This window comes from Panthera uncia, chromosome B4 (genome assembly GCF_023721935.1).
Source record: "Panthera uncia isolate 11264 chromosome B4, Puncia_PCG_1.0, whole genome shotgun sequence".
NCBI lineage: Eukaryota > Metazoa > Chordata > Mammalia > Carnivora > Felidae > Panthera > Panthera uncia.
The window spans coordinates 47791633-47816098 of record NC_064809.1 but is presented as its reverse complement, the minus strand read 5'-3'; the positions used below and the strand labels follow the sequence as shown (position 1 = coordinate 47816098).

Genomic DNA, 24466 nt, shown 5'->3' with positions numbered 1-24466 from the left:
CCTTTTTTATTTTTGGGACAGAGAGAGACAGAGCATGAACGGGGGAGGGGCAGAGAGAGAGGGAGACACAGAATCGGAAACAGGAGGGTCCAACTCTTGATTTCAGCTCAGGTCATGATCCCAGGGTCATGGGATTGAGCCCCCACCAGGCTCTATGCTGAGTGTAGAGCCTGCTTAGCACTCTCTCTCTCTCTCTCTCTCTCTCTCTCCCTCCCTCCCTCCCTCCCTCCCCCCCTCCCTCTCCCTCCCTCCCTCCTCTTTCGCTGCTTATACTCTCTCTAAAATTAAAATAAAAAAGGAATTAGTATAGTACAAACATGCCTGACATAATTCAGGAGTATGCAGACAGTAGCTGGGGGGGGGGTAGGAAAATACATTCTGGGGATAGTTGTAGATGAGTTTGATGAGCTCAATTATGGTGGACCATGAATTCCAGGACAAGAGATTTGTTGCTCTTCAAGTTAAAGATTGCAGTGCTCTTCTAGCCTAGGACTCATGTTTTCCAGGTAAGGAAACCAAAGTGAATCATTCAAATTAGTTAGTGGAGAAATTGGGCCTGGAACCAAGGCTTCTTAATTATTAAGCTAATGTTGCTTCTATTATGTGATCTTATATGTTGTTGCCGTTGTTGGTTCTGGGACAGAGAGTAGCAAAGTGAAAGCATTGCTTTTTAAGAGTAAAACTTTCACAGTCTTAGAAAAAGGATTAGAAGGAAAAGTTATTTGAAATAGGAAGACCGGTGAAGCTTATTTTGGTAAATCTGGCGTGAGGTGATACAGAATGAAAAAGATGGAGGAGTCAGTAACAACTAGAGTTTCAGGCTGAGTGATGAGGAAAAAGGAGACGTATTAAAATAAGTTAGTAAATTTGGAGAGTAAACTTGTTTTGTGAGGAAGATCAAGCTCATTTTTGAATACATTAGGAAAGCAATGAGAGTTGTTTTATTAGGCAGACAAGAATATGGGACTCATGTTGCAAATGTTAAATTATACTTTGCAGATAATGAGGATTGACTAGTAGCATAGCATGTATTATAGAACTAATCTCTTCACACGGTACAACTGAAGGCAATTTAATTCCAGAAAATCTCCCTAAGACTGTTGCTTTAAGAGAAACTTATCTATTAGATGTGTCATTGATGAAACGTCTGGTTAATTAACTGGTTAACTGGTGTGGGCAAGCTCACCTCAAGAAGAACTTTACTGGCCCAACTGTGTGATGCTTCTTCTCCAATAAAAGTATTAGTTGGGTGTGCAACCCCATGTAAAACCTATGTGTTACAGAGAAGGGTCTTACCTTTCAGCCATTCATTGCTGGAGCGGCTTTATGATATTTTATGATGTGATCACATTTTTGGTCATGATTGTAATTCAGTTTAATAACGTTAACTGGTTTCGTTTGGGCAATGTATTTCTCTAGTCACTCTTCATTTATTATTTTTAAACTTCTTTGTTTGAGTGAAACCAAAGGTAACAGCTGTTGATGTTTCTGCGAAGTGGTGGTGAACCTGAGCTGTTATCTACGTGGTCCATGAAAATTTTAAAGATGGGGCCCGTGTCTTTGTTTACCTTCTCTTTGTGTGTTTCTAAGGATTTCTAAGACTTTAAAGTATACTTATTAACTTTATTCATTACTAACCAGTTTACTTACATTTCGGGGGCCTTGATGTTCCCATAACCTGTTTGTCCAACATTTATCATTCTATCTTACCTGCCTAGATTTGAATCTAAGCTTCACTGCTGAATGAGTTTGCAAGTTATGACAGATTTCCATGTTTCCATTTTTTTGTCATTTATTGGACAGTATTACTACCTACCTTGTGGGCTTGTTGTGAGAATTAAGTTATGAAATATGTCAAGCACCTGAAGAGCCTGGCACAGCGCAAACACTCAGATCTTAGCTGTTGTTATTGTTACTGTCCTATTGCACTCTCCTGTTCGTGGTTCGTCCTTGTATCCCTTGGAACTAGAACAGTGTTTGCATTTAGTAAGAATTTTTGAAGGGTTAATTGACCAAGGAAGGGGCGGAGGAAGGTGTCACAGGGTATCTCATAGGGTGAAACAGTGAGAGGCCAGCAATTTTTGTCATAAGTGCTATATCCATTCTTGCTCAGCTCCACTCTAGGTGAAAACTTCTCCTTAGTCATTAAGAATTAATGTTATTGATCCCAATGTGGTTTTGTCAGGAAAGCAGTTAGGTTAATCTTAGTTGGAAGTGGTTAATAGTTTCCCAGTAGTTTTTACAGTTTAAAAAGTATGTCCTAACTGGGGTGCCTGGCTGGCTCAGTTGGTACAGCATGCAAGTCTTGATCTTGGGTCGTGAATTTGAGCCCTACATTATACATAGAGCTGACTTAAAAGAAAAAAAGTATTTGTTACCCATTCTTGTTGCTTGCCCTTGAAGCCTGCCCGGGTGAAGAACAGTTTTTTCAGATATACCTTTCTGGGTAGGATCCCCTCTGTAGGCAGTCCAGTTTTGCCTGGGAATCTAAGCCTGAGGACAGCTTGTTGATTGTTTTTAGTTTCTTTACTGCTGCTGCTTTTGAACATCCAGGCCTCTAAAGCACCATTTTTTGTTTCCTTAAATAGCATTGCCTTCTTCCTATCATTACCAGTCCACATACATGTGCTTAAGTTAATGGCTTTGAGCAACATGATGTATTAATTGTTTTTCTCATCATTTTGCTACAAGGGAGGCATTATTTCTATTTTACACCCCTGGAAACTGAGGCTTAGCGTGGTTGATAAGTACCTTTCCTAAAGCTATGCAGTAATTGTCAAAGCTGAGATTTAAACTTGGGAAAAACAGTCTTATGTTAACCTATACTATCTCTGCTGGTTCTAATGAAGGTCTCAGCGTCAAATCTATATGACACCAACATTCCAGGGCAGCTTTGTGAATTAGTGTGTGTATTTGTATGTGCTTTGTAGCTTTTGAGTTCTATACAGATTTAGTCATTAATAGTGATCTAGTCCTTTATGCATCTCTCCTTTTTTTAAAAAAATTTCTAGTCTTGTTCACAAGATTTCTAGACTGCTCAGATTGTTTTTTCTTTAAGCATGATTTCCATCCTCTGTTGCCATCTTAGAGTGGCTTCTGTTGATTAGTATTCACTGTATGGAAGGGTCCCCATGTGTCAGAAAACGTAAGAAGAAAGAGACTTTCAGAGTCTTTTTTGAAAAGTTTTGTTTACTAGTAGTCTTCTTTTCAGTAGAGTCAGTGATTAAGAATGTGGGCCATGGTCAGACAGACCTGGCTCAAATCCTGCCTCTGCTCTATGACCTTGGAACTTTGAACATATTTCATAACCTCTTTAAGCCTTAGCATCTTTACCTGTAAAATGGGAGTAATACTAATAATGCCAGGCTATCATAAAGAACACACGAGCAAAGGTATATGCTGTGTTTGGTGTGGCACCTTGCACATAAAGTGCTGTCAGTAAGTCTTAGCTGGTATTATAGATTGAAGGCTAGGCTTAGAAGAGTAACCCAGGAATATTGTCTGTGTTGAATTCAAGTGATCTGCAATAGATGTGCCCTCTAGGAGATAAGGGGCAAGGGTAAGAGTACAATGGAAGTCTCTTAAGGTTCTAGTCCCAGGTTTGATAGGCTCAGTCCCTTCATGGAGTACTTAACAAAGGGGCATGTAATGATTTGATCCTGAAGCCCTTAGAGAACGAAGGTGCATATACTTATATGTGAATTCAGCAAACATTTACTAATCACCTGCTGCTGCCAGGCGCTACTATGCAGATGCTGATGATAGAAAAGGAAAATAAGTCTTTCTCTGTCTTTTTGAAGCTTATATTCCAACTTTGGGACCAGTATGTAAATAAATAACTGATATAACATGATAAGTGTTTTAAGTTGTATGCAAAATGCCCTAGGGCATCAAGTGAGTTGGAAGGAAGCCCATTCTTGTTGATACTTTATCTTCAAGGGTAAGAATTTTCTTATAGGAGCATTAGTCCAGTGATTACTTTGATATTTTTTAGTGTAGATTTATCCTTCAAACACCAAATATATTTCAAGTGTAAGTAAGATTTGGCTGTGTAACTGAAAGCAGCCTACCTTTAAACTTTTCAAATAATATTATTTATCCAAAATCTATACAACTTAAGTAAATAGAAGTTATAGGCAAATTCTTGGCCTGCTGATTTCATAAAGAACACCCAAAGCTTCAGTGTATAAAGGGGTTTCTTAGTTCATCAGTGTATGTGTTTTCCAAATTATTATTTATGCCCACGGGAAATATTGTTGGCATTTGGGAAGAAGTGAGTGTAATATCAGGTAGCATAACAATACTGTTAACTGGTAGAATAATGATTGGATGTTGACAATTGGAATATTAGCTACTGTGAAACACTAACAGAACAATGCTAGGAAACTGTGTGTGTGTGTGTGTGTGTGTACACACACTTCTGTAGTTTATATAAAATATTAAAATACATTGAATATGTATTTATAATTTATATCATAGTATAATCAAATCCATGTATCACATCATTATGTGGAAGAAATTATTTTTCTCATTTTGCAGATGAAGGCACTAAAACTTGCCTGAAATGATGTGAAACTAATAAGTGATGGAACAAAAACTGAATTTCAAAGCCTTTGTACTTTTCACCTTTTTGTGTTGAATACAACTGTTTCTCACTTAACAGGATTCATCATACAATAATTTAAATTACACATATGTTATCCAAACTTGAAGAATTTGAGCCAAACTCCATGTACCCCTCTACCTCAACCTGAGTCTTTCTAGTGCCAGACAAAGTGAACAAAAAACTTTGGAAGTAAAAAAATCTAAAGTCTGGCAGTTTGCTTATATTTATGTTTTTAAAGTTACTGCTTTTCCATTTTCAACTGTTTCAGCTGTTTTCAGCGTACTAGCTGTACTTAATAAAGAGATCAACCATTACTTACTTATAAACAAAGCATAACATTTTAGCTAAAAATTGAGAAAAATACCTACTAGTTGAGACATTAGTGTTACTATTTTGTTAAAACATTTTTTTTCTCATACAAACATGTAGTGAAGTTTTAAATTCTTAAAAGCACTTCTGTTATAATATTTTAAGTACCATTTGTTTAATGTGCTGTATACCCCCTATTTAAAAAAATTGTATTTTGGAAACCTTCAAATATACAAGGTAGACAAACTAGTATAATGAACTCCTAGGTAGCCATCATCGAGCTTCAGCAGTTACTAACTCTGGGCTAATCTTGGTTCACTGATCTGCCCCTTTCCATTTTTTCTCTTCTGTGTGAAACTAAGCAGGTATCAGATATACCATTTTATTTGTAAATATTTCAGTATGTTATTCTAAAAGATAAAAACACTTTAAAATGTAGTAACCATAATTTAATTATCATACCTGAAACTTAAAGTTAATTCTAAATATTACTAAATAATTAATGTTCAATTTGCCAATGGTTTCATAAGGCTTCTTTTTGCATTTGTTTGAGTCAGGGTCCAAATGGTGTCCTTTATTCTTATTAATATGTACTTTGCTACATATTGCTGATGGGGTCTTGGTGGTATAGTTTAACATGTCCTTATCTCCTGTGTGTTTTTTATAAAGTGGTAGAGTCTAGAGACTTAATCAAATTCAGATTTCCTTCCTTCTTTCCTTCCTTCCTTTCTCCCTGTCTCTCACCTCTGCTTCTCTTTCTTTTCCTCCCTTTGTTCTCCCCATCCTCCTCACTTCCTAATATACGAATGGTATTTCTTCTCTCAGGAGACATATGTGGTGGTTTTTGTTTTTTTTTTTTTTTTTTTTGATACTAGTAGCTGTTTTGCCTCCATACTTGAATTCATTAGGAGTTGCACAGGATGATATTTTAATTGCCGCTTTATATTGGTTTATTCTCTGGAATGAGTCTACAAAGAAAAACTCCCCCTCATGTACTATTTGTTTAGCTAATTGTATAGTTTATATGAAAGAGTTTGGATAAATGCTTCATTCTTTATTCCTTTCTGAATTTTCATTTTTATTTTTTTAATTTAAAAGATTTATTTTTTTATTTTTATTTTTAAATATAATTTATTGCCAAGTTAGCTAACATAAAGTGTTTACAGTGTGCTCTTGGTTTCAGGAGTAGATTCCCATGATTCATCGCTTATATACAATATCCAGCGCTCATCCCAACAAGTACCCTCCTCAATGCCCATCACTTGTTTTCCTCCCCGCCCCACCATTAACCCTCAGTTTGTTCTCTGTATTTAAGAGTCTCTTATGGTTTGCCTCCCTCTCTGTTTGAAAGTATCTTTTTCTCCTCCTCTTGCCCCATGGTCTTCTGTTCAGCTTCTCAAATTCCACATATGAGTGAAAACATGATATCTTTCTCTGACTGACTTATTTCACTTAGCATCATACCTTGCAGTTCCATCCATGTTGTTGCAAATGTAAGATTCTTTCTCATTTCAAGTAGTACTCCATTGTATATATATATACCACATCTTCTTTATCCATTCATCAGTTGATGGGCATTTATGCTCTTTCCATAATTTGTCTATTGTTGATAGCACTGCTATAAACGTTGGGGTACATGTGCCCCTATGAATCAGCACTCCTGTATCCTTTGGATAAATTCCTAGTAAGTTTCAGAATTTGTGATAGTAGGAGTCATTGGGGAAATTTTGACATATTTAAGCAAAGCATCTGGAGAATATAGAATAGTTATAGAACCAAATCCTAAACATGAATTGATAAACTAGCAAAAATGGAAAATTGGTTTTGAAGGAATATGAAAGTGTTAATGATTATAGCTGTTTTTAAAAAATGTTTATTTATTTATTTTGAGAGAGAGAGCATGCACGAGCTAGAGTGAGCAGAGGAGGGAGCAGAGAGAGAGAGGGAGAGAGAGAATCCCAAGCAGGCTCTGCTCTGTCAGCACAGAGCCTGACGTGGGCCTTGAACTCACGAACTTGAGATCTTGAGCCAAAATCAAAAGTCAGATGCTTAAGTAACTGAGCCACCTAGGTGCCCTGATAGTAGCTCTTTTTAAAGCAAACAATGTGTGGTGCTTTGAAAAGTACACCTTCTATAAGAGAGTACATCTTTACACGTTTAGTACACTCTTAGGTATGCAGTGATGAAAAGCATGGATTCTGAAGCCAAATTTCCTGTATTTTAATTTTGGTTCTTTATTTACCGGTGTAACTTTGGGCAAGTTATTTACGGTCTGCATGCCTCCATTTTCTTAATTTTAAAACAGGATAATAATAGAGCCTTCATCATAGGGTTGTTGTTGAGAACTGAATGTGTTCATACATGTTAGGCCCTTATAGCTGAGTATAGCTATAAGGGCCAATAAATTCTCAGTAAATATTAACTGATCCTCTTGTCAATAGTTTTCATTGCTATTATAGTGGAAAGGAGGGAGGGAATTTCTGATACTTATCTTTAATCCATGTCATAGTTTTACTTTTGATATATTTTTTTTCTCATCCATTTTATATATTCCAGCCTTCTTGAAGTCACACTTATGACCCTTACTGAATTAAAGTGTCTAGGCATTGCACATCAATGTGCAATAATGTTGCACGTTGGTAACATCATAAAAAGAAACAACCAAATATTATATGTCTCTTGCTTATACCTCTGGTACACATCTAAATAGTATTAAAATTTAATTATATATATGGTGGTGTTTTCTACTGAACTGTGAACCTTATGAAGGGAGAGACTGTTTAATATAGTGCTTGGTTTTAGTTATGAGGCCTAAGTCCCTAATATTTGCTCATTTAACTACATTAACATTTCATTTATCAGGTTTGCCTAATAATATGCTTTCCAAGTTCAAAATAAGTGCATTTCCTAGCTATATACTTCAGAGTTAATTCTGAAGTATATTATAATTCTGTATATATAATTCTGTAAATATTAGAATTTTATTTATTTTTAAACTGTTAAGTTGGTAATTTTTCTTCTAAGTATCAAGTCCTTTTTAGTCTTCTTAAACAGAATGTTACTTATTACTATGCATACTATTTATTTGGATCGTAATATAGTGTATCCTTGAAATTAATGTATGCATGGGTTCTATGTCAAATATTCCAAGGATGCCTTATACAGTTTTTCTTTCCATTGTGTCATAATCTCTCATTACAATCTACCAATTTCTTTCTGCTGTTGTTTCTTTCTGTTAACCTCTAGTAGTCCTAGCTCCCCAAATTCAGATTTAATGCTTCTGATCAATGCTTCTCCCTGCTGTGGATTGATTTGACTACCAAGTTCATTAGAACTTTTTCTACAATAAGATTTTAAAAGATCTAAACTGAGCTTCAGGGCATCTTCCCAGAGTCAAATGCAGAAATTTAGCACGTAGATGATGTGGCATCTATTTCACTAGCCATGTAACTTTTTAATTTACTCTTTGACATTGCTGAGGTTGTCATTTATGTGTGGCCTCTAGGCAAGTGAGATTATATTATATTAGGATATGAACAGAAGAATGAGGTGCTGATCTTCAGTGTTTCCATGCTGATACAGAGTTGGGATTTCTGTTCGAACTCCTGTACTCCAAAGTCCGTTCTCATTGCTCTTAGAGTCACATGTCAAAAAAGTCCATACTTGAATTATTATAGTTCTTGAACATTATATGGTATTACTTATTGTTTTTTATTTACAGCACGAACTCTCTTATTTAACTTAAAAAATGTTTTTAGTTGTTTTTGAGAGAGAGAGAAAGAAAGAGACAGAGCATGAGCGGGGGAGGTGCAGAGAGAGGGAGACACAGAATCCAAAGCAGGCTCCAGGCTCTGAGCTGTCAGCACAGAGCCTAACAGGGGGCTCAAACCCAAGGACTGTGAGGTCATGACTTGAGCCGAAGTTGGACACCTAACCGCCTGAGCCACCCAGGCGTCCCATGTCTTATTATTTAACTTAAAATTTTTTTTCACACATATGGATTCGCTAAATATCTGATGGATAGGTACCTGCTGAAGATACATATTATTATATATCAGTTATTATCAGTGATATTAATATCAGTGATATTATCAGTTACACAGATATATGTCATTTGATAACATGCCCTTACAATCAATGTTGGGGTGTGCATTTTAAATGTTTGTTTATAGACCTTGAGCTGAATATATAGGTCCAACTATATATAGGAAAAAATTGAATATGCCTAATATACATATAGTTTGTAAACTGCTAGGAAAATGTTAAAAGTTGCAAAATAAAGTACCTCTGAGGCATTTGGTCCATTCAAATCCTAGTGTAATAAGTCTTAGAATTGTAGTTCGTTTGGAAGTTAGTACTTCTCAGAGTTACTGCAATGCAGGACTAAATCAGAGGGCGTGTTAATATGCCGATCCCAATATTTGATCCCTTATGATTTCTTTCTTTTTTATCTTTTCCATCCATATAATTTTTCACTACATAAAGAGAACAAAAAATTTAAAAGAGAACATACCTGTTTTACGCAAAAACGACTGCTGCTTTCATACTGTGCTTCAAAGTGGAATTTAATTTGTATTCACTTATTTTTATGTACAGGTCATCTTTAACACAACTCTCGTTGGACTGAAGTGGAAAAATGAGAATTGGAGCATATTTTCATTTTTGAGGTGAGTCCACTTGTAGAGAGATGAGCGTATTTCAAGCTATCTGCTGTTTCTCAGGAAATTTTGACATTCGCATGTACTCTGAGAAACACTACAGTTACACATGAAGTGCTGAGTGTGAGCCTGAGAGTCCCGGGCTGAATCTAGGGCTTGCCCCTGCCTTCATGCCCAGTCCTGCTGCAGGGGCCGTTGGTGTGGTGCCCTGCTTACTTGACTTCTTTGTGTCAGTTTGCCTGTTTTTAAAAGAGGGATGATGGGACTGTTGACTCAGCTTACCTTCCAGATTACATGTTTTGAAAATAAATTGAGATCATGGATATGTAAGTGTTTCATTAAGAAAAACGGTAGGTAGAGGTACTAAAACTGTCAACTGTCAGTAAGTTCAATGGGTCTTAACAGTTATATGCATAGAATCTTTATGAGTATGAAATTTTGGATGTTACTGTAGCCTACTAGCAGCGGAACGGTAGGAAGACTGTGCCATCTTCTATATTATTTCTGAGAAAACTGGCAAGCACAAAAAGAAGAGGGGAAAGTAAGAGGAGGAAGAAGCAGCAGAGGAAAGAAAACAAAACCACTTGGGTGGCTTTGAAAGTACTGGCATTTTTAGAATTAAAAATGTCTTTATTTACTGGGATGTATTTGAAGGAATTGTTAATCTGTGGATTACTAAATGCATTTTCTTTGTGTGTATGTGTGTGAAACAAAGTATTATTAATAATAGTTCAGATGTACTGAATTGTTCACTTTAAAAGGGTGAGTTTTATGGTATGCAAATTATATCTCAATATTTAAATGCATTTTCTATTAAAAACCTGTACACATTATTTTCAATATTTTTATATTCTGTATTTTACCTTCTTGATGTGGGGGAAAAAATCTAGTTCTGATTTTTCTCTTCCTTGGGGTTTTAGCCATTCATCTGGATACCTTGGTATAGGTGATCTGAGGCTTGCTTGAGTAATACTGAGTGGGTGTTTCTTTTAGCTTCATAAATTTGTTTGTTTTGTTTGTCTTCTTAACTTCCTTTATTTCTCTTGTTTTTCTTCAACTCACCCCGCACACGTCATGTCTTTATCTGTTTTTGGGCTTAGGATTTGCACATAACCTTTTATTCTGGGTGTCCCAAATTGTATCCTGAAGCTTTTTAAAGGTGCCAGGATACTATTTAGCAATTGTGGTTATGATATTTCTTTCTAGTAACTATGTTTTAAGAGTATTTCCTTATATCTTGGGAGAGAAATACCGGTCAGATGGTAGTAAAATTACCGTCTTCCTGCACTCTGTCTTCAGATATTATGGATTCTAGTGCAGTGGCTGTTGCTGTAGCTAGATGATTTGGTTATCTTTTGTCTAACATTGCAGTTGCTGACTCTCTCTGTGTCTTAGTCCAGAAGAAAATGTTAAATTTTTCTCATACAATGTACTTACTCAGTTCCTTGTTGAGTGACTGCGGGGGCGGTGTTCAAGGTCCCTCACAGCCATCAGCCACCTGTCTTTTAATCTTCAATCCGGTTTCAACAGTTTTAATTCTCTTGCTCTAACCTCTAATTTATTGCTTGGCTGAGTCATCTAGCAACTACTTTTGTGCTCTCTTAATACAATTGCCAGTCATATTCTTTTGTATTTTTAAGAAATGTTGTTTGTGACTTACTAAACAACTGGCTTATTTAGTTCCACCTAAAAGTCATTTCTTTGGTTTCCCCCCAAAAAGTAATTGACCAGTCTAAAGAAACATAATCGTAGAGGGGTTTTACCAATTGCCTTTTTATCTAGATAGTGCGTGTAGGCTGTAGGAGGAAAGCCTGTTCACAGCTTTCACCATCCAACACTTGTAAAATTTAGGACATGTAGTCTCTTGAACCTCAAATTTTATAGTTGTAAAGTAGGTATAGTGTTACTGACATCATAGAATTGTAAGGATTGAATTGAGATAGCATACAGAAAGTGCCCAAAACAGTATGGAGCACAAATTTGTGCTTAGGTAGTTATTGTCATTGGTGATTCATCCTCTTCCTGCAATTTGTTATCATCATTGTCATGGTTGTGAGATGAAGCCCAAAAGGAGTTTTGTACCAGTGAGCTAGAGACACAATGCAGTATTGATAAAAGTCTGCTGTTGAAATTGTGTGTAGATACGGATTCTTTGATACACCCTTCGTCTTCGTTACCATGAGAAGGTCCAAGCCTAGAGGTAGGTCAGCATGTGTAAGATTACTAAAGACTTACAGAAATGGGTTAATTGGTAGCTAATGAGCTGTTTCTGAGAATAGCACTAGAGTTTTAGGAAATACACAGTTTCACTTCAGACTTAGCCCTTGGAAGTAAGCAGTTATTTAAACTGTTTACCTTTGCAGAAACAATACACTAAAAGTATTAACCACTTAAAAATTTTACCTTTTTCAGTATGTGTTTCTGTTTTTTGGATATGATGAAAAAATTCAGCTACCAAGTCAGATTTTAAAGAAGAGACATATATAGCAATTAATCATTCAGCTTTCTTTTGCCTGCATACAGGCACACTTTATTTTCTTTCATTTTAGAGTGTGAGCATACAAGATGTCGGGATGAGATAACAGCACATCAGGTGGCTTCTTGCTATCAGTTTGGGGATGATTGAAATTACTGACACATAAAATGCAGTGAAATCTTTTTATGCAAGAATACCAGAAAAAACAGATGTTTCTATTTGGAAAATACCCTAGCTCTTTGAATCTTTGGTGTGAGGTTTGCATGAGGTGAGAAAGACCTGAGTGTGTGAAACATTTAAAATGGTGAAAAGTTTGTTTTAAAGTTTTATATTCTGAATTTAACTCTTAAAACTATTTTGAAAAGGGAATAAATATTTCCAAGATGACAAAGATTCTGTGCAGGGGATTTGATGAAATCAGCAAAAAATTGGGGTTACAAGATTATTCTATCCAACAAGGATTTATTTCCAGATGATATAAAGACAGGCTTTTAAGATACCATAAGATATATTGTTGACTGAACTTTCTGCCTGAGATGCATTTCTGAAATGAGTAAATGGAATATTTAAATGTCATATGTAAACTTGTCATTTGTGAATCCATTTTTGAAGCAATACTTAACGTCTAATAGACCTTTTGTGCAATTAAAGAGTTTCTTAAAAAAAGATTCTCATATTTACATGGAGATAAGGGAGGTGATGCTGTTTGTCTGTATTTTTGTAGTTATATGGGAAGCGTAGTTATTTTCTGAGGAGGGGTGAAGGCAAGGAGGAGCGTGCTCTATTATAACTTGAGAATGTGGTCACTATGGGGAATATGGTGTGGAGTCCACCACAATCAGAGACCAACTAAGACTGGTACAGATTTGTTGTGTGTCTCATTATCAAGTTTATAATTCTCCTTAGTAAACCAGGAAGCAAATGTAAAGAAGGTTGAGTAGTACTAGGCCACAATGAAGATAAAGTCTCTGCCCTCAAAAACTTCATAGTTTCCTTTACAAAATAGAATGTTCTGTCTTAAAGTCCCCGAGTTTCTAGGCTCCCTGTAGACATGAACAACCTAGTTCCAGTGTATCCTATTGAATCTCTATTTTTTTGATCATCTCCAAGTACTTAGCTCAGTGTTTGGAATATGCATTGATTAAATTAAACTGGCAATATGGAATCAAATGCTAAAGGGAAAGGCTGTGCTGTTATTTTTATTTTTTTATTTTTGAGAGAGAGAGGCAGAGAGAGAGGCAGAGAGAGAGGGAGACAGAGGATCTGAAGCAGGCTCTGTGCCATTAGCCCAGAGCCCAATGCAGGCCTTGAACCCATGAACCAGGAGATCATGACCTGAGCTGAAGTTGGATGTTTAACCAACTGAGCCACCCAGGCACCTCTGTGCTTTTATTCTTAATAGTGGCTAACATGATGTAGCTCACCTTTAGAGGAATCACACTGGTCTTCTCCTCAAATACCATGTAAACAAGAAAAGAATATAAAGTGAAATACTTAAAGTTATGGGAAAACCATGGAGTGCCTGGGTGGCCCAGTCAGTGATGCATCTAACTCGATCGCAGCTCAGGTCTTGATCTCAGGGTTGTGAGTTCAAGCCCAGCATTGCACTCCATGCTGGGCATGAAGCCTACTTTAAAAACAAAACAAAAACATTATGGGAAAACCAAATCCAAACCACCAGTCTAGAATTCTGTATCCAGGAAAGTTATCCTTCAAAAATGGAGACATAAAGACCTTCTGAGACAAAACAAGGACAACACCGCACTGGGAATTTGTCACCAGTACACCTGCCTTGAAAGAAATGTTAAAAGAAATATGATTTGTAAATATTCTAGTCTGTGGCTTGTCTTTTTATGTTTTTGTGTTTTTTAGCATATTTTTACCGGCTTAAATACTTTGCTCCCAAAGTTTGATATCAAAATATATTGTGCTTTAACTGTTTCTGGAAATAGTATCTCTGAAATGACTGTTTTCAGTAAAGCTTACTTAAAATCTTAGATATGGCATGACTAGGCAGTGGGGCGGGGAGTCAGGTTACATTGCAGGACCAATGACAGACTGCTGACATCACCATGAGTTTTGGAGCAAAAATGGCCTAAAAGTTGTCCTGCGTTGGGCTGAAATGGCCAAATGTCTGTACCCCCACCTTGATCACTCATTGGTCCTGGGCCTCCCTGGGAAGGGCATGACCTTGGGCTTGGTAGCTTACTGCCCCTGAGGCAATCCCTCAAAGGGCTGATTGCTCAAGGCTGTCTGCTGACTGTACAGCCAGCAGCTGGGACAAGGAATCATTCCTTGAAGGGATATCTGGGTGGCACCTCTCCAGGTCTACCTCAGATCTGTAGGTCTGGGGCCCATTTTATGTTTGGTAAGAGGCCCTGTAGATCTGGGGCAAGAGGACTCTAATAAATCTGTATATGTGGACAAACCAGCGTTCCCTTAGCGGAGTCACCTGCAAAGCAAAGGGCTCAAAAGCAGAGCTTGGGGAAACAGTTAAAGGAACTAAGTACAAAAAACAGTAACGAAAGTATAAAGTCTTAGATTTATAATGTTCTTTTGTGTTCAACACATAAAGCAGAACTATCAGACTTAAATTTTCACGCAAAAAGGTATGTGCTTTCCTAAAGTAGATATGGTGCCCTGAAGAGACATGCCTGACCTTTGAAATTCAATTAATGACTCAGCACCTGGAAGGATGTTCCTGATTATTGTCCTGGTGCTTTTGTAACATCCTCTGTGGTTCTTTGCCTGAGGAGCAGATTACCTTACCATGCATCAGGAGTCAATATTAAAAGGGCCACTGCTGTAGTTTCTGTAAGCTTCATCTCTTGGACTGTTATTAGTTTGGTACAGGGCACTGATTAAATTATATACATGCATATACCCCCAAATCGCTGCCTGGTTTGAAAATGGAATCTCTGAATTGGCTTCTGTGTCTGTTTTAAGAGTTATTACCATGGGAATGAATAGTCTGCTTAGTTTTATAGTTGGCATGGTTCTTCCAGGTTAAGTCACCTGTGTTTTCTTATGACCAGTTGGCCACACTAAAAAAAGCAAGTAGTTAGAATGCAAAACTAGTGATTTAGTAGAATTAGCCACATCAATGCTTTTAATCTGTTGATTATTTCCTTTCATGCTAATCAGCAGGGGTTTCCTCGGTTCGGTTTTAAACTTGTCCATTGCAATCAGAACGGGTGGGGATTTGTTATCCTGTGCTGTAGTTGTGAACTTTTCTTCATTTGTTGAAGCATAATGGGGGAGAGAGAAGAAAACGGACAAAAACATCATGATAAAAGAAACAAGGTTTATTCATTTTTAATTTTCTTAATTCTTACTTTTGCTTAATTTTACTCTGTCATCATTTCATATACTTTGCTTTACTGTATGTACATAAACTGTGGCAGTGGATCAGCTGTCTTAAACCTGTAGGTTTCTACAAACATTAATTAAGGTATTTCAATTAGGTTTACAATATAACACAAGAATGAAGAGGGGCGAATACAAGCAAAACAATGAATTGGGGGTAATGATTTGTTGATTTGGAGATAGACACACACATACACGCATGCACGCACTATTTTGCCTAATGGCCAAACTGGATATGATAAGAGTTTCCTGCTTGGGGTCAGTGCTCCTATAGCGAACCCAGTTCTGTACAGCCCGAGATCTTTAGAAGTTAAATCAGCTGGGAAAACAATGAGAACCCCAGATGCCACAGGCCTTGTGAGATTTAAACAGTAAAACTGTAGTTACTTGTGTATAACTCAACTTTACACAAATTAATAAGATTTCCTGAGTGGAATGAGGATTTAAGAGAGCTAGTAAATTTCAAAGCCTGAAAAAATACCACATACTGAATTACAGTCTCATCTATTTAATAATTTAAATCTGAGGAGTCACATATGCAACAAAGTTTAAATTAGTTCAGTTCTGGTTATGATACGTCCTCTTTAACTCATGACTCAGTAATCAAGATGATTTTCCATTTAATTAGTTGCAGGTGAAGAGATTTTTCTCTTTTATCTCTACATCATTAATAAAATTATAGGGGTGCCTGGGTGGCTCAGTCAGTTAAACATGCAACTTTGGCTCAGGTCACGATCTCACGGTTTGTGAGTTGGAGCCCCATGTTGGGCTCTGTGCTGACAGCTTGGCCTCTGGACCCTGCTTCAGATTCTGTGTCTCCCTCCCTGTCGGCCCGTCCCCTATTGGCACGCTCTCTCTCTCTCTCTCTCAAAAATAAACATTAAAAAAATTAAAAATAAATAATTAAAATTCCAATCATTTCTGCTTCTAGGATGACTATATAATTTCATTGATACCTAATATAGTACACACTACATAATAGTGTTACTATAAGTATTTATTTATTCCTTCTTTCAGGAGGCAAGGAGAGGCAGGATAATTAATCACCAACTTGCATTAAATAAATTAAAGGAGAAAGCTATACATTGTCACTTCAAAACCTGCCTCTTATTGCTATTTAACTGTTTTGAGGAATGCCTACTGTATCACTAATGTGTCCAGCACGAAAACATCCTGTATGTGTGTATGCATGTATATACATATATATGTATTTTTCTTCACTCCTCGCTGTCACTGTATAGACAAACAGGCTTTTGACAAAACCTGGCACTTCCCTCTTGACTGTTTTTCATAAATCCACCTGGCACGTATTACTGTAGAACTTTTGTTCTAGTTCTTTTCCTGACTTTGGCACATATTTGAATTCGGAGCCAGTGCTGCCTTTTCCAGGTGATTTGTTTGTAAGATGTTTTTTCCTGAGAAGCCACAGGGACTGAACTTCCTATCCCGTAGGTGAATATGAAAATCGCAGCCCTCTCCCCCAAACCCACCACTCTGCCGTCCTTGACAGTAATGAACCCTCTTCTTTCTTGATGTTTTTCTGTTTGTATTCTTTTCAACTTCTCTGTCATGTGAAAGAAAACAATCCTCCTTGCTTTATCAGGCTCTTCAGTTTTTTTGGGAAATTATCTTCAGATATTAAACTCCCCACGAAGGCTTTCTCACCTTACTGGAAAAGAAGTGACAATTTGCTTCCTGAAACCTTTTATTTATTCAGTTTTTATGTAAACTGACTGACTCCTCACTGGTCATCCTATTAAAGTCTTCTGATCTTTTGTTTATACACAAGTGTGATTTCATTAGATTTATGTGGTGTTCAATGTTTATGCATACACCTGTGCTACTTGTATGCTTTTAGCGTGTATATGTACTTCTGTAATACAGATTAACCTGAAGGGCAGTCTGTATTTAGAGTGTGTGTTTATATCTCTAATACAACCTAAAGGGAGAATTCTACATTTTCTATGAGCAAGTCAGCACACTGATGGGTTCAGGACAGGCTGCCCCAGAATATACCACTTTGGCATAACGATTATTGTGGATTAAAGTCACTTAAGAAACAGCCTGTGCCAGAAGGACACTGACCCTCTTCTCTCCCTCTGAAAGCAGGAATTAAATTCTCCGTGTGAAAGGTACCCCGCCTGCACCTAGAGAGTAAAAAGCATCCTTATTTACCAAAGAGAGGGAATTCAAGTCTGAGAAGCTTGTATAAACAAACCTTGTTACTGCTTCCTTACTAATTTCCTACCACAAGCACAAACCCCTTTGTCTTGTCATTTCCTCACGAATGTACTTTTTCTTTGTCTAAAAGATGTAAAATCTCCTTGTTTTGGTGATTTCTTTGAAATTCATGTTTCTTTGAGCTCCCATATGTATGAATTAATTTTGTTATTCTCCTGTTCATCCGTTTTATGTCAATTTGTTGTTAGACCAGCCGGAGAACCTGGAAGGGGACAAAGGAAAAGTTCTCCTTCCCCTTCAGTACTCACCTGAGACAAATTTCAACAAATGTTTAAGACACTGTTTATTGACAGAGCTTATGAATTTTTAAAATTCCTATTTCCCCCCTCATTTGTATTTTTTTTTCTTCATTCATCTCTCTGTTCTTTGTTGGTGAATCAGGGCTGTTGTAATGAGATTTCTACAGGTCTGAAGTCCAAGGTCAGTACCGAGTAGTGGGTAAGGAACTGTGTGACTAAGAGTTGCTAGGGTAACCCCATTGTATAATTTTTGATAAGGTGACAAAAGTCAAAGAATTAATAACGTAAGTGAAAGTGCTATGTAAACTATATACTGTGTGTGCCCACACATCCTCTGAGAGTGATTTCAGTCATTGCAAAGCTAGTGGTAGAGATAAAGCATGTTGCTGCTGTAATTACTGGAAGTCCCTGTGAATGAACTTGGTTTGGAGATCTAGCAGGTAAGTATAAGATCTGCTGGTTTATCCTGATTTATTGGTGTGGATCCCTGGGCTAGTGGTATCCTAATAGAATGCAGAAGAGTATTTGCCTCGAAGTAAACAAAGTAGATGTTTTTTATGTTCCCTAACAGGATGCCTATGTGATCTTTTGTTTTGACATCGAATTTTATTTCATTGTTAAATGAATCAAAATGATATAAGACTCATTATTCTAATGCATCTTATGGTATTTTAGTTTGGGAGGGGGGGAAACCTTGAAGACTGATACGTTTTAACAATAAAGTAGTATCTGTTCCTTGGAGATACTGGCTTGTCTGTAAACAAGCCCCCTTGCAAAATGGAGCAAGACCAGCCAGGAAAATTTTGTGTGGGAGTTATGCATATGTATGTGTCTTTCTACAAGATGCATGTAAAAATCTAAAGAGCCATGTAACCCCCTATTCAACATGTACTTATTATGCTATAGCAGCCAAATTTTAAAGTAGGATTATTGCTGATTTGAATTAATTTCTGTATTTAAAGATATAGAAAGCTTTTGCCAAAACTTATTGACAGTCAGAAAATCTGCCTTGTTAGCATCTTAGTCCTTCTCTAATGTCGAAGTCAGTTGATGGAGACTTTTTGGTGGTATTTGAGACAATACCATACATGTGAAGTGCACGATTTATCCCAGGAGTCTTGGATAAGGATTATATTTTGACACCAAGTTCTGAAAGTTCATGAGCATTAGAGAGGGACTGACTGACCCTTGGGTGATATTTTGATTCCTTATTATGAAACCATACAGCTTTTCTGTTAATGAGTACTGTAATATTCAAAGTCAGTAGGAAGTTAAGAAAGAATGACAACAGGCATCCTTACAGAAATGAAATAATGCTTTAATACTAGCACAGTCAACATATTGGTTATCTTAAAATTGAATTCTGTGTTTGCAGTAAAAATTAAGTTGTGCCCTCGTTGAGATGGAAGAGGTTAAGAGTTAGCATTAAGTTAATGTGTAAGTTTTTTCTTCTGCAGTATAAAATGATCTTTTTTTTTGAGAGAGAGAGTGTGTGTGCATGTTGGAGAGGAGCAGAGGAAGAAGGAGAGAGAGAGAGAATCCTTTTTTTTTTTAAGTTTATTCTGAGAAGAGAGGTCGCGAGCGAGTTGGGGAGAGGCAGAGAGCGACGGGGGCAGAGAGAGAGAGACAGAATCCCAAGCAGGCTCCGCACTGTCAGCAAGGACCAAGCACCATGCAGAGCTGGAACTCAAACTGTGAGATCATTACCTCAGCCGAAGTTGGATGCCTAACCAACTGAGCCACCCAGGTGCCTGGGGGAGAGAGACAATCTTAAGCATGCTCCATACCCAGCCTGTAGTCCAACACAGGGCTCAGTCTCACTACCTTGAGATCCTGACCTGAGCTGAAATCAAGAATTGGACCCTTAACCAGCTGAACCACAGAGATGCCCTGCAGTATAAAATGATTTTAACTTGGGAGTTGGTCAACAGGCACTTTTGGTTTTGGATTAAATGTAATTAGAATAATCTAGGCAGGTATATAAAGAAAGTTTTACCACATGTATCAGATTTATAAAAAGATACACAAATGTGGTTGTTAATTTAGGGAATCATGTCTGATATTCTTCATATATATATATATATGAATAATTTATTGTCAAGCTAGCTAACATACAGTTTATACAGTGTGCTCTTGGTTTTGCTGGTAGATTCCCGTGATTTATCACTTACATACAACACCCAGTACTCATCCCAACAAGTGTCCTTCTCAATGCCCATCAGCCATTTCCCCTCTCCTCTGCTCCCGCCCCATAAACCCTTAGTTTGTTCTTTGCATTCAAGAGTCTCTTATGGTTTGCCTCCCTCTCTGAAACTACTTTTTCCCCTTCCCTTCCCCCATGGTCCTCTATTAAGTTGTCTCAAGTCCCACATATGAGTGAAAACATACATCTGTCTTTCTTTGACTGACATTGTTGAGAGTACCAAAAGACCTAACCTACTATCTTTTCTTTTTTTTAATAGATGTAGAATAGGTCTACATTATAGTTTTCTAACTTAGAACTTGACACTGAGAACCTCAATGCAAGGTGTATGTTTATTTTGGTCTAGAGGAAAAATGTTATGCATGTTTGTGTCTTGTACATACATAATAAAAAAAACCCATGCTGGTAGCTAACAGAATGAATCCTATTGATCTCAACGAAAAAGTGAAAAATCAGCAAGAAAAATTTGAGGTTAAGGTTTTAGTGAAAGATCACTGCTGAACTAAGAATGGCATAAAAAGTTTTTTCTCCTTCAAATTGGGATAGATTTTTACAAGTGATATACATATAGTTTTGATGAGAGTATAAGTATAGCATCTGTGGAGTGTAGGGGAGGAAAAAGTTTTCCTCAGCTCTCTTAGGGTCTCTGGATCTGTAAATTAAACTGACAAAGAAGGATTAATAGGAGAAAAGAATACAGATTTATTTAATAGAAGGTTTTCATGAGATAGGAGCCTTCATAAAGAAAGGAAAAAGGAGGCCTGAGTATTTTTATCTAGGTTAGATGAAAACTGATCAGTTATGGAGGAATATGATAGAATAAAGAGTATGGGATAAATATAGTAAACTGGAGGAGATTTAGCAAAGCCTGTTTGTTCTGATTCTTCTCAGTGTCCCTTTGTCTTCAGAGATAAGGATGCTCCTTTCTTCCTGGTGAATGGAGGGCATCTCTCACACTAGGGTTTTATGACCTATTTCAGGAGAGAAGGGCCAGGGAAGGTCAGAGTGATCTTCCTGCTTCTTCCATTTTCTCAAACTCCTTTACCCTAAATATCCAATATGCCAAGGTTCCATATTTTAGGGTTAGCTTGTCCTAAAACATGTCATTTGTTCCCCTATCTGAAACTTCCCCCAAGAACTTCCAAGGTCTAGAAACTGATTTAGTAGATTATCTGTTGAACCAGTTTCTCAGTCCTGGACATTTCTGTGGATACCAAAGAAAAAGAAAAGGTTAATGGTTAATGGTTAGAACAAACCATTAACCAATGAACGTGGTTTTTGAGTCCAGAGGGCAGTTAGTCATCAAGAATATTTATAGATGCTTGACTCAAAGCATCTTCAGATAGGGTGAGAGCAGATGGTAGTAACCTGGCAGGTTTTCCTGGTTTGCAGTTTGAATGTCTCTGGTGATGTCATCAGGTGTTCTGGTGAACTTTCTGAGTGGCCCACATAGCAGTAGGCAGGAAGGGTTGTCCATATATGAGTTGTTGTGATGATTTCTCTGAAATTGATCTCAAGTTGTCCAGCTTCAACTTGCAGGGCTTTGGGAAAAAGGCAGTTTTAATTTTTAGTAATTCCAAGTCAGAAGGGTGGGAGAAAAATTGGAAACATTAGTTTGGAGAATTGTAGCTAGATATTGGAGGAGACTAGAAGAATTCAGGATCCCATCTACTTTGTAGGTAGAAAACAAAACCTTAAAGACAATGAAGAGGACTAGAATTTAACACCCACATGGGTATGCTGTAGTTTTCCATTGAAACACAATTTTTGTCTTCATAGTCACCCTCATTTCTATCAAAGATAATTTAAGTAAGACCAATCTGTTTGCCACATGAGTCTAGTTTCATTAACTTGGCATGATCATATCGGTGCAGCAAGGATAGTGGTTGACCATATATACTTTTTAAAAGTCTGCTTTGCCAAAACTTTTTTTAAGTTTATTTATTTATTTTGAAAGAGGAAAGGGAGAGAGAGAGAGAGTGCATGCGCACAGGGGAAGGGCAGAGAGAGGGGAGACAGAATCCAAAGCAGGCTCTACGCTGTCAGCACAGAGCTTGATGTGGGGCTCAATCTCATGAATCATGAGCTGAGATCAAGAGTCTGGTTGCTTAACTGATTGAGCCACTCAGGCACCCCCGCTTTGCTGGAACTTCTAATGAGGAATCATAGATTGGACTTTCAAAAGGCTCTTGAAGCTTGTAGACTCAGCCAGTGACTCACTGTCAGATTTTGCCTGTAACACTTATAAATGTGAGTAAAGTCCTCTGTTCTTGAGATCCCCCAAGTATCCTGAGGTTCCTGGATTCGGCTAGGAAGTAAGGGTACCCACCTGTTAGGCAGAAATCCTATAAGCAAGCTACCAGGTAGTTTTTAGAAGGGTAGCTTTATAAGCATTGGCTCCTTAAAGCTAACCTTAGTTCCTTGAAGCTGTCTGGTCACATCTGATTCTGTGCACATCATTTTCAAATATGACATTCCAGTCAAAGCCTTTCTAATATAAGCAATGTTTACAATTGTGTCCCGTTACAAGGAGGACCGATTTTTATTGAACTTATGCAAATAACTATATTGCCATGAAAATAAGAATACTCAGTAAGAATTCTCAAATTCTGGAGAGATGAGTTGGGGAGAAAAGAGAAATGCTTCAATTCTGTTTACAGAAGTATAATTTACCAAATTGCTGTGAGTTATAAGTAGCTCAAAAGGAAAGAGAAAAAGGTTTCCTTAAATTGGAAAAACACAACATTAAAGAACAAGTGCTACTTCAAACAGAAGTTACAATCATCCATATCAGTCCATTCAGTCCCTTATAATTAATTCTTACTCTGCTTGCTCTTGGGTTAACAGGTTTACGAGTCTATCAGCTCCTACATCAGTTCTGGAAATTCTTACCCATTCCAGTGGCATAGTGTCAAAGTTTTTCAAGTGATACCATCATAGAGCATTCTCATAGTAGATGATTGTAAACACTTTTAGGAAAGAATCGGAGCAGAACAGTAACTCTGAGCTGTCAGCACGGAGCCCGACGCGGGACTCAAACTCACGAGCTGTGAGATCATGACCTGAGCCGAAGTGGGATGCTTAACTGAGCCACCCAGGCACCCTGGTACGGTTAAAATTCTGATGAGAGTTCATTTGATAGGAAAATTAGTTATTTCTATGGTATACAACAATCTAAGATGATAATTGGATAGAGGGTGGTGACAAATTTCTATGAACTTTGTGTGACTTCTGGAATACCTATCTTAATACGATGTATCCATAAAACATAACCTGAATGTTTACCACCACTTCTTATTTCAGTCTTTCCCATGTCAAACCTAATTATATTAACATCTCTCTTGCATAAGATGAGATACAAATCCTTTAAGATTTTCCAAGGGCCCTCTGGATAACCTGACAATCAAGTTGATGTCAACAAGACTTTAGGAATTTTGTCAAAAATATCAAAAGGTTTGGGCTAGTTGACTAAATAGGGTCACAGATCATTGACCTGTGGTCACATTATCTGTCTGACCAAAGTGAAAGAGGATTTTAAAGGCAAATACAGAAGGTTACCTAGTTGTGAACAAACTTTTTTTAATAATGGAGGGAACTCAGTTTTCTTAAGTAACCAGTGACCTGATAAAGACAACATGGAGCACAGGAAATTATTCTAAGACAACATCTAAGGTAGATTACTTAAAAGGTAAAGAAAACTAAGAGAAATAGCGATGTTCTTTAAGCTCACCATTTAATACTTAGTTAACCACTTTATTACACTGTGCTCTTTTATGCATTGTTTCATTCAGTCTCTCTGAAGAAGATACTATTATTTTTATTTCATAGACAAGCAGATAGATTTGGTGGAGTAACTTGGCCAAAGTGATACAGCTGTAAATAATAGCACTGGTGTTTGTACCTGTTTTGCACATGAACCTGAGTTTTTTACAACTATGTTCTATTGCCTACATTAATGATTTGTTTAAGGTCATGTGATACTAAATGATAGAGCCAGGGGAAAAAATTAAGCTTTTAGGTTTCAAACCCATTGGTCTTTGGACCATAACATTTCACCTCTTGACATGGGTTTATTCAACCTCTTTTCCATAGGTCCATCTCCCAAATACAGAGGAATTAGATACTAGTGTTAGAATTGTCATTCGAAGGTCTTGAAACTGCAGATTAAATAAAGCTTAAGTTTTTTGGAGGATCAATATTTTATTAACGAGAAATAAACTTGAAAGTAATCCTTAATATTTTGCTCAACCGCGGTAAACTTGCAACGTATTAACACTTCAGCCAAAGGCCATGTAGTTATATATTCTTCTGCCTGTGCAGACTCTAGCCTGGTGATATTCAAAGAAGTTAAATCACTTTTTGAAATGA

General features: G+C 37.2%; 1 protein-coding gene across 3 annotated transcripts in view; it reads left to right on the top strand.

Annotated features, from left to right (window-relative positions):
- The window catches only part of EPS8 (epidermal growth factor receptor pathway substrate 8), a 192127-nt gene that overhangs the window by 53490 nt on the left and 114171 nt on the right, over positions 1-24466 (top strand). For all 3 annotated transcript variants that reach the window (XM_049625139.1, XM_049625142.1, XM_049625138.1), the window contains one exon: positions 9512-9582. The gene's annotated coding sequence lies outside the window, so the exon portion shown is untranslated. The remainder of the gene's footprint in view (positions 1-9511; positions 9583-24466) is intronic.